Source organism: Chiroxiphia lanceolata, chromosome 10 (assembly GCF_009829145.1).
Source record: "Chiroxiphia lanceolata isolate bChiLan1 chromosome 10, bChiLan1.pri, whole genome shotgun sequence".
Classification (NCBI taxonomy): domain Eukaryota; kingdom Metazoa; phylum Chordata; class Aves; order Passeriformes; family Pipridae; genus Chiroxiphia; species Chiroxiphia lanceolata.
The window spans coordinates 21,863,849-21,869,775 of NC_045646.1; positions in this window are offsets into that span (position 1 = coordinate 21,863,849).

The window sequence follows — 5,927 nt, forward strand, 5'->3', positions numbered from 1 at the left end:
GCTCCAGCCCTCTGACCATCTTGGTTCCTCCTCTGGACTCTCTCCAGCAGCTCCATGTCCTCCCTGTGCTGTTCCCCAGGGCTGCAGCAGCTCTGCAGGGGGGTCTCCCCTGAGGGGCAGAGCGGCACAATCCCCCCCTGCCCTGCTGCCCACGCTGGGGGATCAGCCCAGGGCACGGGGGGTTCTGGGCTGGTTCATGTCCAGCCTCTCCCCCACCAGCCCCCCAGGCCCTTCTCCCAGGGCTGCTCCATCTGCTCATCCCCAGCCTGGAGTGATCCCAGGGCTGCCCCGACCCAGCTGCAGCACCAACCCTTGGCCTTGTTAAACCTCAGGAGATTCCCAAGGGCCACTTCTGGAGCCTGTCCAGGTCCCTCTGGATGGCCCCGTCCCCCAGGTGTGTCCCTGCACCCTCAGCTCGAGGTCAGCTTCTGGTGCAAACCCATTGAGAGAGCCCCCAGCCTTCTGTGTGTGTCATTAACACAGATATTTAATATCCCCAGTCCCAGCCAAAACAGACCCCTGTGGGGCACAACCAGGCCCTGGGCTGAGGATGAGCTGGGAGCAGCTCCTGCCCACACTGCCCAGCCTGGCCCCAACACCCCCTGTGCTTCTGTGCTCTCCTGACACAGACAGGTGTGAAAAATCTGGCAATCACAGGTGGGAAATGGGCTGTGGGAAAGGCTGTCACTGCTTGGAGGACAATGGGAGGAATGACAGGCAGCACTGCAGCTGCTGAGAGCTGGAGCAAGCTTGGGAAGGCAAAGGGCTTGGGTGGTTAGATCATGGTGCTGATAAAGCCAAAGTTGTGGGTTCAGTCCCCATATGGGCCATTCACTGAAGAGTTGAACTTGATCTTTGTGGGTCCATTCCAACTCAGAATATTGTGTGAATATCTGTGGATCCACAGCAGACTGTGCTGAGCTCTGTGGAAAGGGCTCCAAAGAAAGGTGGGAGCACCTTCCCCAAAAAGCCAGGAAGAGCCAGGGCTGTGCCTGGGATGGAATTGAATTGGGACAATGAAACCAGGGGACAATTGCAGCCAGGTTCTCCCAGCTGTGAGCTCCATGCAGGCACAGCCTCGTTGCTCCTGTGCTGGCAGAGCCACATGGGGCTGGGCTGAGTCCCAGCCAGCCCCCAAAGGTATCCAGTGCCTCCCCTTGTGCAGCACAGGCTTTCCAGCAGGATGGAGTGGTGACTAACCATGCCTGGCACCCTGGCAGACCCCAGGAAACCTTGAGGAGCAGAGGGAACCTGCAAAACATCAGCATGCATGAGCAGCTGAGGGGCGGTCAGAGGTGCTTTTGGTTTCCAATGATGATTTATTTGCTTTACACCTGGTTACCAACACTAATAAAACACAATTTGCAGCAGCGTTTTTCACTCCCCCCCTTTTTTTTTTCCAGGCAGAAGAAAAAAAAAATGGTGACAAAAATTCTCCACTTCAAGAGAGATTTCCCTATCCCTGTCATTGCAAAAAACTCCTTAGGAAACCTTTTTTGCAGAATCCCAGGATGGTTTGAGTCAGAAGGGACCTTGGGCAGGGACACCTTCCACTAGCCCAGGTTGCTCCAAGCCCTGTCTAACCTGGCTTGGAACACTTTGATCCAGGGGCAGCCACAGCTTCTCTGGGCAACATCTTCCCCACTCTCTGAGTAAAGAATGTCACCCTTATATACATTTTATTTACATTCAGATAAACCTTAAGGTGGGAAATTCCTGCTGGGTATGTCTTCTCTTCTGATGGCCTCTCTGTTGTCCCTGCCTGTAGCTATTTCTTGTCCTGCTTCCAGCTTTTCCCTGTCTTATTTTGCAGGGACACACAGGAGTCCCAGCAGTGCAGCCCTGGGAGACTCCAACCTGGAAGGGATTGATTCCAGGGGCAATGTGTGCTTGGAAAATGGTGTGGGGGTGGGAGAGGGTTAAGCCCCACACAGGCAGCACTGGGCTGGCTGGGAAGTCTCTCCAGAGGGAGCAGATGCCCAAGCTGCAGGTTGGAAGGAAGGGCTGGGAGGAACCTGCAAAGCCAGGGAAGGACCCAGCCTGGCCCAGGGCACTGCCAAGGCTGAGCTGCCAGAGCACACATGGCACACACCCAGTGCCAAAGGTGCCTTCAGGCTCCTCATCCTCCTCCCAGCCAGACAATGGATCCCTGGGGCTGCAGGGCAGGGGCAGGGCAGGTGTGGGGTGTGGGGGGATGAGGATCCAGGTGATCACAGCATCCCTGTGTTGCTCCAGGAGTGGGATCACAGCATCCACTGGCTGCTGGAAGAATAGGATCACAGCATCCCTGTGTTGCTCCAGCAGTGGCATCGCAGCATCCCTGGTGCTGCTGAAGGAATGGGAAGCTCCCAGGATGACACATTAGGCATTTCTGAAGGTCTCCTGCCCCCCTTCCCTCTCCTCCAGCTGTGCCCCGGGATCACAGACACTGGGATACTCTCGAACACAACATGTCCCTCTCCACACATCCACACCTTCCCAGGGCAAACTTCCTCTGCTCTGGAAGGCTGGTACCAACCACCCCCTTCCCCACACCTCATTTTCTACCTCCTTCCAGGGATAGGCTTGGAAACCCGTGTGTGATGAGTGGCCTCCAGCTGCTGCCCAGCAAGCACAGGGCTGTGTTTCTCCTTTGCCTGGATCAGGGGGATGCCGAGACGGTTTTGCACGTGGTCCCAGAATCAGGAAGCTCCAGCCAAAGAGGTTTTCCCCTAAAATCCCCACGCTGTTCCAAGGCACCCCCTCCTCCCCTTCTTTTTTTCCACGGGCTGCTCCGAGGCTGCAGAGATGCCACAGACCACGAGAGGACACCCTCCTACCTCCGACTTCCCCGGCGCTGAACGGCTGGGTAAAAATATCCGTAATAATATTACAGGGACCGACTGGAACACACACGTCGGAGAGAGCAGCGAGAGCGAAACAATATGTTTATCCTCCTGCTCTATCCAGCCATTTATTTATGCAGCAAGTAGCCCTTTAAATATCCAAATGGCAGATCAGGCTGGAATAGGCAGAGCAGGGATTAGGGCCCTGCCTTTGGGGATTTGTGAGTGTGAGAGGGTTCGTGTGTGCGTGTGTGCCTTGTGTGTGTGTGTGTGTGTGTGTGTGTGTGTTGGGCGACTTTAAAATGGAATAAACCACATTTAGCAGCTAGGTAGCTATGGAAACATCACCAAAATTGTTCTCCCACCTTTCTGCCGCACTGCTTTCCGCAGCCCTGCAAATACTGTCAAGGGAGGACTGAACATTGTTTCTTATAAATAATGGAATGTAAAGAGCTACGGAAAGAATCATTAAATCAGGATCTTGAAGTGGGGATAGTTCAGGGAAAAAATTGTCCAGTAGCTCTAATATTAGTTTCTGATGACTTGGCAGTGATAAGGGATTTCATTTTAATATTTTGTCTGGTTTTTTGCAGTTTATGGAGCGATGCAGGCTGAGCAAATACACGGATCCTGGTGTGTGCACCTGCGGGGAGGGAAGTGTGTGTGTGTGTGTGTGTGTGTGTGTATAAATATATCTGCACAAACACACTCCAAAACGGGCAAGCACAAACAGAAATGTATTCACAGCATTTCCATGGTTAAAAAGCAAAGGACTTCACCTGCTTCCCAGCTTTTCCCACACGCTGCAGCCACAACCAGAGGCAATTCCAGCTCTGCCCCAGCTGGGCTCCCCAGTTTCTCTCCTGACCTCTGGATTTGCTGGTAATCCTGCCCACGGCCCTCCTGGAGCGCTGCCAATCTTGTTGAGGTATTTAGAGGCTGAGAAGGCTGGTTATATATCACAGCTGATTTTAAAGAGCCTCTAAAACTGGGAATTAAATCTCAGCCCACTGGACTCAGCCAGAAAACGCTCGCTTGTTTTTGCTGGGGTCAGGATTTAATCCCTGAGATGCACGGAGATTTTCCAGGGCTGAGGAGGCAGGTTGAGTCCATTTAAGCCTTGTGGGGCTGCAGTTCGTCCCCAGGATGACAGAATGATGTACAATGGCACGTTCCTGCTACCTGGCTTGAAGGACCCTGAACCAGAGGGGCTGGCAGGGAATGGCCAGGACAAGGACAGGGAACACTGGGGGCCTTGCTGTCTTACAGTGGCCACGGGAGTCTGGTCAGGTGTGCCCTGCTGCCCCCAAATTGATCTACTTTTTGGGTGCAAACTGCCAAATGCAGAGGCCCAAGGCTGGGGTGTCTCTACAGCACCAGCCCTGGTTGGAACAAAGGTCCCTCCAGCCCCACCTCCACCTCCTCCAAGCCACCCACGACTTTCTGCCTCTCTTTTGCTCCCTCAGCCCTCTTAGATCAAGGTCTCCTGGTCACTTGAGGTCCTGCTGCCACCACAGGCAGCTGTGGTTTCCTCTCACACCTCACCTTGTGCCTGAGACATGGGCACCAGAGCCACTCCCAGCACCTGGGAATTGACCATTCCCATCCCTCCAGGCTCTGCTTCCCCCTCCATTCCTTCCTCTGTAACTCCCTGGCCTCTGTCCCCAGCCTCTCCTGTCACTCTGGATTCAGAGGTTGGGAGCAGATCCCTCTCCAGCCCAAAGTGCTGTTGCTTTGACAAACCAGAAGGATGGAAAAACAAAACCCTTTATTGTCTATTGTTAAACTTTACTGTCCAATGTTTTAATAAACAGCCGAGTTCTTCCTCCGCTCATTAAACCCGCAGTAAAGCAGGATGGAGGCCGGTTTATGAGATTCTATCTGCACCACCAACATACAAATGGGAGGGCTTGGCAGCTGCAAACAGCTACTCCCAGTTCCATGGCTTCCTGCCCACTCCAAGGGCTGGATCTGCTGCTGCTTTGGAAGCACAGCTCATTCCTGCTCCTGGGAGGGACCTCTCCAGGGCCCTCCTCAGTCAGTCCTCCACTGAACTCCATATCCACATAGTGCCAATATGTGGATATTCCTGCTCATTCCACTCTCAAGAATGAGTAGGAATTCCTCCTGGAGAGGACCAATGGCACACAGCACCCCAGGATGGTTTCAGAAAGGAGAGCTGAGCGCTGCTGTTCACTCCTGATTCTCTGCCAACTCCTGGCAGCATTTTAATGCCCACATTGGGTGTGCAGGGGCACCCTGGAAACTTTAAATTTCCCCCCTCCAGCTTCTGTTGTCCCCACATCAACACAGGGGGTTCATGAGGAGCCTCAATAATTCACTGCATGGGAACCAAATCAGCTACAGATAGAGCTTAAAAATAGTGAACCCCCCCGTATCTGGGGGGACGGGGATGGGACAGGTCTCACCCAGGTGGGTGCAGTCTGATGGTCCCCCTGCAGCAGCAGGTTCTGCCTCAGCTCTGCAGCACCAAGGCACTGCTTGGTGGACTCAAGTGCCTGGAGAAAATCCCTCTGTTATCTCTGGGATGACTCATGTTTGCTGGAAAGCATTAGCACCCTTTAATCTTTGTTTTCCCAGGCCTTCAGCTGTTGGCCTTGTGGACTTGAACATGAGCAGTCATGGTGGTCCATCACATTCCCTCTGAGTAGCACTGACTTCTAAACACCTTCCAAAAAGCTTTCAGCCACTTTTGCTCTGAAAGCAATAATGATCATCCAGCCCCCCATCTCCAAAGTAATTTTAATAGCTCACAGTTGTTGCACCAGCTTTGATTATCAGGAGTGAGGGTCTCTCTCCTCTGCTGGCAATAGATCCCAGGTTTCCTTCTCACCACCATTTGGGGGCTGTTCCAACCCTTTGTCCAGTCATAAAATTATTAGCACATTATCCCTGGGCAATGACTTGTAATTGTCTATTTTTATTACTCAATAAACAGTTTGAAAACCAACCCCCAGAGTGAGAATAGAAACCAACTTACTACTTACACATCCAGAACCAATGCTGCAAGGAGAGAGGGTGAAGGAACACTGAAAGGTACCAAAAAAGCCAGAAAGGTGAGGATTTTGTAAATTATTTTTT